Below are 14,939 nucleotides of genomic sequence, written 5' to 3'. Positions count from 1 at the left end.
CCCTCCTGCGCGTATTGCATGCTCCCCAGTGCACTGCCCGCCTCGGTCACCTTGCCTCATCACACTGAGGTCCCCCTGTGCAGACTTGGGGGACCGCAGAGCTGGGGGCTGGGACAGTCTGTGCCTCACCTCCTGGGTCTGGGGGCCTGGCTTCCCGGGCTCCCTCCTCCAGCCCAGGGTGCACAGTGCTTGTGAAACTCGTCAGATTGGATTGGAAAGAGGAGCCTGGATGTGCTGACCATTCCCCACATGCTGACGAGCTCTTAGAAATGTCCCAGCTCCCAGTGAATCATTTATAATCACATGATTGGCCACCTCTCAAAACCGCATGCTCTCTGGCCCTGAAATGGGGCTTTGCAATTGACCATCTCATGGACCCCCGCTCTCTCTCTGTCCCATTTCTCAGCTCCGAGAGGACAGTCTGAAACACAGGAGGCCATCGGAATGTCTCCTGGAGATAAGAAGGGAGTTGTTCTGGTGAAGGTGGACCGTGCTTACGGGAGCCTGATCAACAACCGGCCCCAGGGAAGTAAGGTTGCAAGAAGGAGTGAAGACCGCGGACGTCACAGCGCGAAGCCCCGCCCTCATTACACCCCTGGAGCCAGGCTCCACGTGCCCAGCAGGTGCCCGTGCGCGTGGCCCAGCGTCTGCTGCGGGCATGTGTGGGGTTGTGTGAGGGTGTCGAGGACTGCAGGGCCGGGTGGGGCTGGCGGGGGGAACACAAGGCAGGCCTTTCGGGCGGTGGTGCGCTGGGCTCCAGCGCAGGTCTGGCCCTGGCGGGCGAGCGGATACGCCCTGGATGGAAGGAGCCTCCCCTGGGGTGGGGGGTTGAGGGGCTGGGAAGGGGAGAGGGCCTGGGAGCCCTGGGAGCCGTGTTGCTGGGTGGTGGGCTGGGGCTCGTGTCAGGGCGGGCTTGGGTCCCGAGGCGCAGCACAGAGGCAGTGCAGACCTCACGGCGGAAGACACACGCCGCAGAAGTGCTTGCTTGTGGGGACAGGCCAGCCGCGCCCCTCCCCCAGCTCATCCGGTCTGAGAGCAGAGATCACAGAGCCACCGTGGGAGGGGTGACTGCTGAGCTGTGAGCGGGCAGGGGACTGAAAGGTGCGGTGGGGCTTGCAGGACAGTGAGCTGGTTGGGCGGACGCCCCACATGGCCATTCCTCTTTGGGATGAGCAGCGCTAGGCAGGAGCTCGGTTTGGTTTCCTGCTCTCTTTCTTTGTTGTGGTTGTTTGAACAGTGTCCCAAAGTCTATGTCCACCTGGAAGCTCAGAATGTGGCCTTATTTGGAAAAAGGGTCTTTGCAGGTGTCATTAGTTAATTGAAGGGTGGACCCCAAATCCAAGGACTGGTGTCCTCCCAAAAAGAGCATCCCCGGGACGCTGGGGAGCAGCCGTGAGCAGACGGTGTCTCACTTGCTGGCGACGCCCCAGTTAGAGAGAGGGACTGTCCCAGAACCTCTGGGGGCATGGCTTTGATCGATGACACTTGCCCTGGCAGCTGTGAGAGGACACATCTCTGTGGTCGTAACCACCAAGCCGCTAATCAGCGTTCACTCCACGGCCGTGCGGGGTCAACTGTCCTTTGATGGCTCGCACAGATTCTGCCCCTGGGGCCATGTGTCCCCGGACTGGGCCATGGGGGCCAGGGCTGTTGTGAGGCAGGTTGGATGTGATGGGCAGTGGCAGGACCTTCATTTGGGTGGGGACGCCTGTGCTTCCTGGTCACAGCCTGGAGATGGGGCGTGCAGACCCAGCCTGGAGAGACACTGTTGAAGGTAGAGGGAGGGGGGGGTGAGGGTGGGGGGTGGGAAGGGTGGTGGTGGGAGGAGGTGGTAGGGAGTGGGAGGTGGGGAGTGGGGAGTAGGAGTGGGGAGGGGTGGGGGTGGGAGGTGTGGGTAGGGAATGGAAACGGGAGGGGGGTGGGAGGGCATGGGGGTGAGGGTGTAGGTGGGAGGGGGTGGGGTGGAGGAGGGAGGGGGGAGTTAGGTGGGGGATGGGAGGGGGTGAGAGGGGCTGTGGGGGTCAGGGTGGGGGTGGGGAGTGAGGGTGGGAGTGGGGGTGATGGGGGAGGTGGGGAGTTGGGGTTGGGGGTGGGGGTGTGAGTGAGAGGGAGATGTGGGGGTTAGGGTGGGGATGGGGAGTTGGGGGTGGGAGGCGGTGACAGGGGGTGGGGTGGGAGGGCGTAGGGGGTAGGGTGCAGGTGGGATGACAGCTGGGGGGCCGGCAGTACCACTGAGCTCTGTAACCTGGATGATCCTGGTTAAATCCCGGTCAGAGGGCGGGGTGTGAGCTCTGTTGGCAGATGACCAAGGCGAAGCTGAGGCTTCCTGCCCGAGATCTCACGAGGTCAGTCTGTGACCTAGAAGCCAGGAGCGTCTTCGCCCTTAGCTTGCTTTCTATCCCTTGTGTTTTGAAGTGAGTCGGTGAGTTTCCGAGGCAGGTGACTGGGGCCCTTGTTCCGTGTCACCCCGTGACCTGGTTTGGGGCTGGCTCCAGCTACTGACGGTCACCCTTTCTCTCTGATTTGTCTTTCAGGGCCTTGAAGTGGGGGTTCAGGGGGAGAAGCACAAAGTCAGGCTTATAGTCGGAGGAGGCCCCTTACCGGGGTTTCAGGACGGGGGACCATAGTCTCCCCAAAGCTGGTGCGTGGCCGCAGGGCCTGCTTGGGTCTGCGGTCCTGCATTTCTGATCTCCAGGGAGGCTGCCATTCTGAGGTCACAACTGGAGGTTAAGGGGCTTTAACAGACCCACCAGGCGTGGGCTCTCCTGGTGGAATTGGGGGGGGGCGGCGCATTGTCTGGAAATGGTGCCACTGTGCTGTGCCCTGCCAGGAGCGGGATGGGGGCCGCGGCCGCCCGTGCTGTGGGGCTGGAGTCAGTGCCTTCCCTTCCCTGCCAGAAACTGTGCACGAGCAGGTGGGGGGCTGGCCACCCCCCAGCCCCCTGCCCAAAACTGTCTCTGAGATGGGGGAAGCCTGTTCCGCTTTTCGGGCTCAGGATCCTTCCTGCAAAATTATCCTCGTGCTTAAGCCCAAATGCTACGGTGTGAATGTTTATGCCCCCCCCAGTTCATATGTTGAAATCTTGACCCCCCCAGTGTGATGGCAAGTGAAGCAGGGCCCCCAGGAGGGGTTCAAGGCCTTATACGGGGCCCCACAGAGCTCCGCTGCCCCTTCTCCCCGGAGGGCACAGCAAGAAGCCGATGGCCGTGGACCAGGACGTGGGCCGGCGCCAGCAGGCAGCCCTGCCGGCACCTTGATCTCGGACATCCAGCCCCCGGAACTGGGGCAGTGAACGCGTGCTGTTTAACCCCCTCCCACCGTGTTTTGTGGAAGCAGCCGGCCCAGGCCCTTGAAAGAAAAAGTATCAACAAGTTACTCTTCATGATGCTAAGTCGTGTGCACACATAAAGGGGTAGAAACACGTAATTCCTGTCACCTCCTTCCCGCTGCACGGCGAGAACAACGGTACTGACCGCACCGAGCCTTCGATTCCCCACAAAATCAGCCGTTTCCGAGCGACAGCCCGAGGTAGTGGCGTGGGGATGCTCTCCTGAAACAGGCGTCCAGAGCTGAATTTCACCACGGGGTATTCGGCTTCTTTATGTTTTCTTTGTGTCCCACCTGGATATAGAATTTCTGCCCAAACTGTCATTCGGGTCTCCATCAGTACCAGGGTGATTTTTCATTTTCAGTAGCTTTACTGACCGACGCATCGTGTTGATGGGATAGTCAATGGAAAGGTGCAGGCCCAGAGTCTCGTTGAAAAATGAAGACGACTTTTCCAAGGAGACGCTGTCTTGTGTTTCCTGCTCGGCTTACTGCCGGGTGGCGCGTGCACGCGAGCTCGGGGCGTGCCTCTCACGGCCCCTCCTGTGCTGGGTGTGACCAGACCCGTGGGCGTTCTTATAGTCACACCACACGCGCACCTGGCCCTTACAGTGCTCCGTGGGGCCCCCACGCCCCCCGGTGAGGATGTGATGGTAAGCCCGCTTGTGGACTCGGCTCTGAGAGCAGGTGGCAACCGTCCACGCCGAGCGTCACTGGTCTGAGCCAGAGTGGCGATAGCAGCTGATAAGATCAGCACACAGCACTTACAGAATCTCACGGACTCCCTGACCCCTGAGAGGATATCCTTGATGTCCCACCCTCAGCGCGGGACGTGTGGGTATAAGGTCCGGAAGCGGTGTATTGGTTCTGCTCCTTTGTGTGACCATTCCCAGGTGTTCTTGCCTCTCAGCTCACCTGCCCTTGTTCAAACCCCGTGGAGAAGAGAGCTGCTATGTCCCAGCAGACACGGGCAGGTCTTGCCCTAGTGTCTCACCTGGAGCCCGTGACCGGCAGGGGACGACCTCAGCTGACAGCAAAGCGGAGGGGTGTGGACACCGGGAGGCTAACCACTGGGGTGGGTTCTGAAAACCCAGGACCACTCCCCGGGTTCCCTCAAACTCTGTACTTGCCGGTCATTAGCAGGGGTGCCCGAGAGCGGGGACCCTTGCGTCCCCCGTGTTCACCCCTGCCCGGCACAGCAGGGCTCTTTCTGGACAGTGACTGTTGGGTGGATGGATTGCCTGAAGGAACCTCAGCTCCGAACGGTGCATCGTCTGCTTAGCGGAAAGACCATGTGGCATCGCAAGGGAAATGAGTCATGTGTCGGGTCCCCGGCGCTGCAGACGTGCCTCTCAGGGTTTCGCTGAGGACCACTTGCTGTTTAGAAGCTGTGAAGCGGGTTTTTGCTGATTTCATGTTTCAGCAGTTCCTAGCAGGGCATGTTTATGGGAAATGCTGCCCCTCTCCTTGCAGCGGCCCGCACCAGGCTGAGAGGCCGTGAATGCTGAGCGTAGAGCGCACAAATCCACACCACAGACGCTCATCCCTGCAGGGGGATGGGCTGCGATCCAGTTCAAACCTCCCCGTGGGGAAGGAGGACGGCCCACGGAAGCTGGGGCGTCAGGTGACTGAGAGCTCCTGGGAGGAGTTTAAGGAAGCGCCGCACGCGTCAGGACGGACGTCTTGAGCGCTGGGTTCGTGAGCAGCACTAAGGTCGTGCTATTATTTTAGCGACGGAGCCGAGGGGCCCAGGCAGCTGGAGGAAGAACATGGGGCTTTGGAGTAAATCATTGAGGCGTTGGCTGTCTTTCCTGCCCTTTAAGTTTAAAAAATAGTAAAATAAAAATATGGTTTGCCTGACTTAAAGGCACGGGGAAGCCCGGGGCCAGCTGGCACTGGGCCTTGGTTCTGGGCCTGTCGGCTCACTGCAGGGCTCCCCTGTTAGTCCCTGGGCCCCGGGCAGGGGCTCTGTGTCTGACCTGCACCCAGAGCACCTGCGGGGACCCTCCTGGGGGCGGTGGGTGGGGCGAGCCCTGCGCCCACAGAGTGCCGCCTGCCCTCCCCGTGCCGGGCTGCATCTGCCCGACTCTGTCTCCCCCTGCCCCCATGACACCCGCTGTTGGACCGTTGGACTGGCTGCCACCTGTTGGCTCATCTCTGTTAGCACGGGACCGCTGCCTCTGACCTTGGGTGCTCGCTGAGCCGATGCATAAATACGGGTTTAAGGTCGTTGCTGTTTTTAGTGGTGAGGACAGTGGAGGCGGTTGGGGCTTACTGATGGGGCCACGGAATCAAAGCAGCCGGCGTGGCTCACAGAACATGGCTTTCCTGTAGACGAGGGGCTGGCCTCGTTGTTCAGATGGAGACCACTTGCTGTTAATTGTTCCAGCCTCTCTGCTCCGAGGAAGTCCTGGAATCCTTCGCGGGGTCCCAGGTGGGAGCAGGTGATCTGCGTTTGGGGCGCCAGGGGCTCATGTGGGTCAGCCCCTTGCAGCCCTGCCGTCCTGGCCGTGACCCTCCCAGTGTGGGGCAGCCCCTTCCTGTGTGCTGGGGGTGCAGCTGTGCCAGCAGGAAGAGACCCTCACGTTCATGATCCACGGATGTCAGGGCCGCATGGCCTTTCTGTTTTTCTCTCTCCTGTTAAAAACAAGACAGCAGGCCCAGAAGAGCCCCTCATCACCATTCAGACTTAACCTAATTATAGTCTCGGCTGCCCCGGAGATGGAATCTAAACCCAGTTGACCAGGAATGGCCCGACTGGCACCAGTCGGGTCGTCTGCCTGCCCAGCCCCTGCCGTTCCCTAAAGGAAGTGGGGACCTCACCCAGCCAACCCGCTGCTCGCCAGTATGGCTTCCTTGTCCGTTTCTTCTGCCTTGCATTTCCTACAGCTCCCCGACCCCTAGCCGTCTGCTGCGTGGGTCACCCCCCGATCAGTCAATCACTGAATGTATTCACTTGAATTTTGTTTTTCTAACACTGTTTCTTCCCTTTTTGCTCAGTCGCCAGTGCCCAAGCCGGGGGCCAGCAGGTTGGCGCTGGGTCATGACCAGAGTTACCTTTGTCTCTGGGAATCAACTGCACACCTGGCACCCACCCCCAGCAGAGCGCTAGGAGTCCAGACCTGGAAATTCAGGGAAGGGCGCCGTGTCGGCCCCACGCTCGGGACCAGGGGCACTTGGATGCACAGTGCACAGCAGGGGACGTGCAAACCCGCGGCCCCTCGTCGGCTGCCCGCGTGCACAGGGCTGGGGACGAAACGAGACTGGGCCACGCTGCTTGTCAGGGTGGGCGGACAAAGCACCTATTCCCCCAGGTGGCATCGCTGTCATGTTCCAGAGGCAAAAAAGGGGCAGGTAACCATGGAAACAGACCAGACCCCACATTCCCTGAGCACGAGCCCCCGGAGTCTCGTTCTCTCCCCACGCAGGGCACCTCTCCCTTGACCTTGGCTCCGTAGCTGCACAAATGCACTTTGCAGCCGCGGGGAAAGCCCCACGCTGTTTCTGGCTGCGTGATTTACCCGCTACTGCAGCTGAGTTTCCACGGAGAGTCCTGCCTCCCGTGTGTATTTCGAGCCTAGAGGAGGAAAGATTGAGGCACATTGCTGCTAATGGGATTTTCTTTTTCTTTGCAAAAACGTGAAGCAGCATGTTTTCCGAAGACGCTGGAAGCCTGTAAGGCTGTCGGCTCCACTGGGGGTGTCCACTGTGCGTCAGGAGCGGGCTCTCGGTGGTGTTCCTACGAGCCAGGTTGAGAGAAACAGCTGGAAGAACGGCCTCCACGTTCCGGGGCGTAGAGTCGCGTGACCATCTGAAGGTTCGTGCCTGCTGTTCGGGGCTTTGGTGTCAGTACGGCAGGGTCCCCCCAGCACCCCAGGGCCAGGTGAGGGTCTGAAAGGAGGAGCATGGGGGCAGTAGGGGTCACACGCAGGACACACGTGCCCCTCCCTGGGAGGTGCGCCCAAGCACAGACCGTGGTCTCGTGCTGGGCTGGTCCTGGTCAGTGAGACAGGACACACACCACGGATGCTCGGGGTGGGAGAAGGGCGGTCGCCACACACAACTGACACGGGTTAGAAAAACCCGCAGTCCGGGGTTTGAGGAGGAAGTGGCAGACACCAGCGTCTGGAACCCTGAGGGCATGGGCCTGGATGAGGGAGTGCAGCACGGCCCGTGTCCCGGGAAGGGTGCCCTCCCCAAGTGCCCTGGGCACAGAGCTGGCCCTGGAGCTGACAGCCTCTAGCTCTGACCGCAGGAGATAGAGGCAGAGGACGGGGGACACGGTGGCCAGCCTGACGCTCTCCAAATCCCCCTGAGTCTTTAGGGCGGGAGACCCCATTGTCTTCACCCGCAGGCTTGAGTGGGGGAGGGCGGGAGGCTGAGGCCTTTGGTGGTGTCCACCGCCCCCCCCCCCCCCCCCCGCCCCTTCCAGTTCTCTGTGCTGAAGCTGAACCCTGGGGTGGCCGGCACTTGGGTCTGTGCTGGATGTTCAAGGCCCTGCACCCATGCGCACGGTGGGTCGGAGGGACCTGGGCCTCGGTCCCCCGGGGGAGCTCCTGTAACGTGCCTGCTGTGGGCGCTGGCCCCGGGGGTGTTCTGGCACTGCCCTGGGCCTGAGTCCTGGCGGGCTGGCACTAGCGCTTTCCACCCACATCCGGTGGTCTTGTCATGCGTGGCTGTGTCAGTCAAGTCAGGGATGGAGGACGTCTGTCATTGCCTCTGCGCTGGCACGAGGCAGCTGTTCCGCGGTGGGGTGGGAGTGCTGGGGGTAAGGAGCAGGTGTCCGCGGGGGGCAGAGGCATGATGTCCCCGCTGGGCCGTCCTCCGTCCCCAGGCTGAGTCTGCTGGGAGCTGAGGGCCCGTCTACTTACCTCACCCAGACCCTGATGCCAGGAAGGTTCCAGCCCTTTCTGTCTGGAGTGGAGCGTTCTAGAAACCACCAGCCCTTGCTCTGGTTGAGCCATGTTGGCAACAGGACAAGAGCATCCCATCGGAACATCACAGCCTCTTCTTGGGATGAGCTACTGTGTCAAATACATGGCCCACCGGCCAAGCAAGCCTGTCCTCTGCCAGGCCCCACCGCTTGGGCCGTGCCTTGGCCGGGGCCAGCCAGCTTTATCTGGGAATGTGGGGGTCATGTGCATGGCCACTCTGACTCAGGACAGGCTGTGCCGGCCCGTGGCGGTCCCAGCAACAGCCAGGTAGGCAGGTCTGAGGAGCGGCAGGCTCCAGGGTCGGGTCGAGGAGGGCACGGCGCACGGCCTCGGTCTCCAGCCGGTCGACGGACCTAACCTCCGTGGAGACGTTCCAGCTTCCACCGTACGGCGTGGGCAGTAAGCCCCACGTCTGCAGCCAAGAGCCGGGGGACACGGTGTGACAGTGGACGCTGAGTCTGAGCCGGCAGTTTAATTAGCTGCTTGGTCTAAACCCCGGTGCCCAATTCAGTGGCTGAAAGAGAACCTTTGGTTGAAGCTCTTTCAAAGGGAGGGAGAGAGCAATTCGTTTTGAAGGGCTCGCGGAACGCCCGCATGCCAAGGGAACATTCTAGAGAGAGCACGACTCATCCAAACCTTCCCAAGGCAAGGGCTGAAACCACAGACGTGCATTTGGAAGGTTTACGCATATTTTACTTTTTGTGTTTATGGACAAACGTGACAGCAGGCAGGAGGGTAAGACAGACAGCAGTAAAGTGCAGTTTGTTTTAGGGTTTTAAATCCCTTCCTGCGGCAAGGAGCGTGGTGAATGTCACGTGACAGATGCCTGAGCGTGGTTACTGTCACTGGTTAGGGGAGACTCAGACACCGGCCTCACCTCCGAGGACAAGCATGAGTGTTCTCCAGGTCACCTGAGCTGTGCGCACGGCGCCTGGATTTCCTCACGTTGCTGCCCCGTGTGCACCTCCCTGGACACAGAGATTCCGTCAGGGGCTCTGGCTCCTCACCAGAACGACGCTGCTGTCCGACGGCCCTGGGGGCTGCGCGTGCGGTACCGGGCTTCTATGGGCCTCTCCGCGAGGATCAGAAAGACAGCAAGCCCAAAGCACAGAGGCTGAGGGCTGCTCCCCGGGTCTGCCCTCTCGCGTCCCTGGTCTCCAAAGACAGAAGGGCTCCCTTGGCCCGAGAAGCACCTCAGGTTCCTGCTTCAGATCGTAGAGTCGGGGTCAGAGGAGGGCGGTCAGGGCACCCCTCTCCCTCGGGAGGCGTCTGGGGGAGCCGGCTAGGAAGGAGAGTTAGGTCAGCCTGTTCCCATTCACTGGCAAAGTGTGCAAGATAGGTGGAAGTGTGCGCTGTCGGATGACCCGGGAAACGGAGACAAGGTGCGTACGCGAGTGCCCGTGGTGGCTCTGTCCACAGGAGCCTTGCTGTGGGGACGACGTCCACGGCAGCTGGACGATCCCGACTGGCTACAGCCGTGCAGTGGGATACGACTCAGCAATGAGAAGGGACGTCCCTGCCTGCAGCAGGAGCCAGCCCAGAGCTGCTCCCTGACCCCCGCGTGCAAAGCTGCAGAGGGCACCCCATCTGGACGGCAGAGCGCCTCAGGGCTTGTTCGCAGCCTGTCATCTCCCCAGCTGTGTGTGGCGGGCGTTTCCTCAGTCCTCCCAGACGGAGGCTTCCTGAGGCTGGGCAGACACCCCATGACACCGGGGACACCCCCTGAGCTCCCCTGCAGGTGAGCCTGCGTCCCTGCTGCCCTGCCTCCAGCCGTCTCCAGAGTCCGCGGGGCTGGAGCGCAATGCTCCTTGTCCCTCCGCCCGTGGCCAGACGATGCTGAGATGTGCTAGTCCGAGCGGCTGCAGGTCGGTCCTGTAGCCCCCCCTCCCCACTATGGGCACTTACTTCCCTCCTGCTTCCCGGGACCTGGGGGGTCCCCATCAGGCAGCCCCCACCCCGCGTCTGCTGCGAGGAGCACCAAGGCTTACGGTGACGTCAGTTACATCGTCTGAGCTCCGCAGGGCGCTGTGTGCATTTATGCTGCTCAAGGGCCCAGAGCCAACGTGCACAGAGGGGAAAACAGCTCAACTGGGAGCAGCCAGGGTGGGTTCACCCAGGCACGGACGGACGACTGGATGAGCGAAGCGCGTCTGTCCACACAGCGGACTAGTCCTCAGCCTTAGAAAGGAAGGGCGCTCTGACACCTGCTACCACGTGGATGAACCCGGAGGACATTGCGTTCAGGGGAATGAGACACATACTGCGCTGATATGAGGCCCCCGGAAGGAGTCCAGCTCGTGGAGGCCGAGCGTCGACGGTGGGCGCCAGGGCTGGCGGCTGGGGCGGGGTTCAGCTGGGGAAGATGAGGAAGTTCGGGACGCGGACCGTGGGGACGGTCGCACCCCCGTGTGAGGGCGCCGAATGCCGCGGAGCCGTGCACTTGAACGTAGGGAAGACAATAAATTTTATGCTGTGTGTATGTTACCATAATTAAAAAAACAAATGATTTTTTAAAGGGGGGGAGAAAGAGTCGGGGTCTTGTTTACAGGCCTGTTTCACAGCCCAGACAAGTCTCACGGCCAGAAATTCGTCGTGGATTTAAGTAACTCACAGTCGCAGTTTATTAGGAGAGGGAGGAAGGCACTTCAGGTTTGGCCCCCGGCGAGGATTTCAAGGGAAGCTGAGCTCCGGGACCCAATCGCAGGGCCACCTCGTCCGCGGGCGAGGCCCAGGACGCCTGGGGCCGGGGGCAGCTCACGCCTGCTGGGGTAGGAGGTGTTCCTGTCCTACGGAAACCCACAGATGGATGTAGGGGGGCGCTCGGGTGCTGGCGGACCCCCTAGGCTCCCGTGCGCGGGGGAGCCCCGGCCCCCTCTTGCGTTCTTCATGTGGCGCCCTTATCTTCGGGAGGGTTTTGTTAATCATCCCGAGAACTGCTAATTGTTCTGAAAGAGGGACCGCGAGTGTCAGTGCTGGTCGGGCGCGTCTGGACAAGCGTGGGGGCTGCCCCTCCCTGCGTCTGCACCCCCCCCCCCATTCATGGAGTCGCTGCGGGATGCCAGTCGCGCACTGAGACAGTGATGGCATGGCCCCGCCTGCGGTGTGTTCACGGTTCTGGTGGGAGCCAGGGGACGCGGCCGTTGCCCCCACGCGGGAGGCGTGCGCAAGCCCTTCAGCCCCTTATGATCATTTATGTGTGTTAATTGTATTTTGAAAAAAGGCTCAAGGCAGAAAGGGGCTTATTTTTAAAAAAGGTGCATGTCTTTTATTTCAGTTTATATTCAAAATAAATGTTTATCATTTATAATGGTTTCGGGAATCAAAAACCCTGGGCTTCCACGCCCGATGCAACGTGATCTCAACACAATCGACCATTTCGACTTTGCTCCCACGTTTGCTGTGTGGAAGGTCGTGCCCTAAAAGTGTCAGGTCCTGGAAGGTTCGCCAGGGATGTTTCTGGTCTGGTGGACTTTCTTCCCGGACAGAGCCATCTGTTGTGGGGGGAGGCAGGGCCCGCGTGGGAGACACGGGGACGGAGAGGACAGTGCGGGCCGGGACGGAGGGTAGCTCAGCAGTGCCGGCCCGCACCAGCTTCCAAGGCAATTTTAGCCCCCTCCTCACTGGTACCCCATGCATTTCGGCCCCCAGCCCAGACAGGCTCCCGCCCGATGCAGCCCCACTGTCCTGCCCTTGCTGCCTTCAGCCTCGCCCGCGAGAGCCCTGCACTGGACGGTCGTGGGCGGATGAAGGGGACGCAGGAAGGAACACATCCAGGAAAAGCCAAGGAGAAACCCGCTACTGTGTTTGAAGATGGACCAAAGAACCTGGGCTTCCCCCCTTGGCTCACCTGCAGTGTGTGTGCTCGCGCTTAGCGGAGCCTAGGGCCAGCACGCAGACCCTCAGCCTCACGCGCCGCCTCTGCCCACCCCCCACCCCCCGGTCCTGCTGGGTTGTGTGTGTGGGGGGTCTGTCCACCCCCACCCCGGTCCTGCTGGGCAGGGTCAGCTCCACTATTCAGCTCCGGCTCACAGGCGCACGTACTTGGCGTTTGAGGGGGTGCACCCAGCTTCATCACAGACCCTGAGCCCCTCTGGAGAGCAGAGTCTCTGCCAGGCGACCCCTGACGGCCACCTGGGCACAGGCAGGGATTTTTAAAAGCTCCCTGCGTGGCTCAGGAGTAGAGTCAGAGTTTGGGGATGGACAGCAGACGCCGTGGGACCACAGTGAGCCCTGGACCTCCCAGCTCGGCGCAGAGCCTCCGGTGGGGAGACCATGTGTCTTGAGGACAGGGACAAAATGGAGCTGCCAGGCCACAGCCGGGCCAGTGCTCCAGGCCGCCTCCCCACTCCAGCCAAGGTGGGGTGGGTGGTAAGTCCAGGGCCTTCGGGACACATTGGCTAGCTTAGGCCCCTGGGGACGCAGGGATTACAGCCGCAGGGTCACTGGCCAGTCACTAGCTGCTTGGTCACAGGACAGTCCCGGTTCTGTGCTGGGGTCTTGATTTCTTCTCTCTTTGTCCTCACGATGTTTGGGGATTTAGCTTCTTGAATTTTTTTAAAGATTTATTTATTTATTTGAGAAAGAGAGTGCGAGAGAACGGGGGAGGGGCGGCGGGAGAGGGAGAATCTCAAGCAGACACCGAGCTGAGCGCAGAGCCCCGTGTGGGGCTCGATCCCTCGACCCCAAGACCACGACCTGAGCCGAGACCAAGAGTCAGATGATTAACCGACAGTGCCACCCAGGCGCCCCTGGAGTTTCAGCGTCCACCACAATTTTACCGCACGCGCCCCCTGGCGGTCCGCCAGCTCCTCCAGGGACAGACCGGGACACTGTCCACGCGGCTGGGTCGGCCTCCGGCAAAGCGGGATCTGCCACCATCGGCAGGCGGTTGGTCCTCGTCACGTCTGGGACCCACCGGGCTGCTCAGAACACCCCGGACGCAGTGCCGGGCCGGCCGAGGGATCCAGGACCAGCTGCTGCCGCTTCCCAGCGGGCAGCACATTACCGCCACAGATGCCTTAACCACGTGGGAAACGCTTTCTCCGTGAAATCTTCCCAGGAGAAGAGGAAGAGGCCGCAAAGGAAGGCTTCTCCGAGACGACTCTCCAGGGGCTGCGGCTTATGACAGAGCCTTGTCACCCGCATCTCAATTCTGGATTTTCTGGCCGAGGGCTAGGGACGCGCTGGGCTGGCCTCCCTGGGAGCAGAGGGCACGTCCTGAGCCCTTGCTGGGTTTTCTCTGGAAGCGCCGATTTCTCTCCTTTGCTTTGTGTTTCTTTTTTTTGGGTAAAAACTTAAAATACCACTGAAAATATGAAGCTAGTAAAAAGTGAGAACAAAATATTTTAAGGACAGTTAAACCAAGAGAAAATAAATAAAATATTCAACAATTTCCCGAATGAATACTTTTTATTATCAAACTAATTGTAATCACAAATGTAGAAAAATAAAACTCACTTTTTAGTGACAGAGGTGTAAATCCAGAAATAGGCCTGTAGGGCATGACTTCCCCGGGCACAGGACTAACTCTGAAGAAGCAACTGATGTGGTTGGGTGTGTTTGCTCCCTCGGATGTGGGGTCACGGGCCACAGCTCACTGTCCTTCCGGCTGTCTTAGGGACGGGGGACGGTGCCTTCCTCCTGACCATACCTCACACCACACGCCTGCGCCTGCCCTTTGATGCTGCTGGGGGGGCCAGGACCGCGGCTGCGTCGGGGCCTCCGCTGGTTTGAGACTTCCGAGGAAGCTGACAGCCTTGCACTTGGAGGACCCTTTCCTGGGGGACCCAGGACGGATGCTGAGGACACAGTGCCAAGAGGGGACAAGGGTCCCCCTGCACAGGCTGGAGACCACAGGCAGGGACCCCCAAGTCAGAGCTGGCCGCTGCAGGTTGGGGGCTGGGGAGTTTCTTACCCACTGTGTTTGCAGCACCAGCCACAGCAGACGTGCACCTGCTTCCTCTGGAACCCAGGCACCTGAGTAGGGGAACCGCCCAACCACCTCCAAACATACCAAGAAAGCAAACCCACAACACCGAGAGATACTTTCCTGCTTTGGTTGGTGTGGCCACGTTGAGCTGTTGGGGGTCCATCACTGAGTTTGGCAGTGACCACCAGGGGCCACATGGGTCCTTGGCTCTCCTATGGTCTGTGGCCTGGGGTTTCCTGAAATGTTGAACGGAACAGCGAGCCTCAAGTGCAGCTTCCTTGGCTCACCTGAGGGCACCAGCTGACCCGAGGGCACCTATTCATCCAAGCAAACTGCTCACCTGGAGTTTATAGCCCAAAAGGTCCATCTCCAGATACGAAGACCTGAGTGATTCACTTGCTGCAAAGTGTCCCTCTTTCCCTCTGTTCCCTCTGTTCCTGCTGGGAAGGGCTGCAGATGACCAAGGTGGGCACGCCAGGCAGTTGCTGATGGACGTCTTTGCTGGGCAGGAAGTCTGGTTGATTTTTGGCTACAGGTATGGTTGGGATCATTAGAGGCCCGGGGAGCGACTCGCAGCCTCACACTGACCTGGTGTGAGGAGCCACGGGGCTCTCGCTCTGTCTGCAGGAGAGGCGCCTGTGGCGGTACCCCCGTGCCTGTCTGCACCGGCGGCTCTGCGGCGTTACCCCCGTGCCTGTCTGCACCGGCGGCTCTGCGGCGGTACCCCCGTGCCTGTCTGCACCGGCGGC

General features: G+C 60.6%; 1 long non-coding RNA gene across 2 annotated transcripts; it reads left to right on the top strand.

The window, feature by feature from the left end:
* The first annotated feature begins 1,332 nt into the window (after window positions 1-1,332).
* LOC103662594 lies at window positions 1,333-13,661 on the top strand. 2 transcript variants are annotated; one of them, XR_005836870.1, is made up of 3 exons: window positions 1,333-1,774; window positions 6,973-7,144; window positions 11,910-13,661. It is a non-coding gene; the product is annotated as an uncharacterized LOC103662594 (long non-coding RNA). The 2 variants fall into 2 exon arrangements; XR_568480.2 differs by lacking the exon at window positions 11,910-13,661 and adding an exon at window positions 9,681-9,774.
* Window positions 13,662-14,939: the final 1,278 nt, after the last annotated feature.

This window comes from Ursus maritimus, unplaced genomic scaffold (assembly GCF_017311325.1).
Source record: "Ursus maritimus isolate PB19 unplaced genomic scaffold, ASM1731132v1 scaffold_1, whole genome shotgun sequence".
Lineage (NCBI taxonomy): Eukaryota > Metazoa > Chordata > Mammalia > Carnivora > Ursidae > Ursus > Ursus maritimus.
The sequence above is the reverse complement of the archived record's forward strand: the minus strand, read 5'-3'. Positions and strand labels throughout refer to the sequence as shown.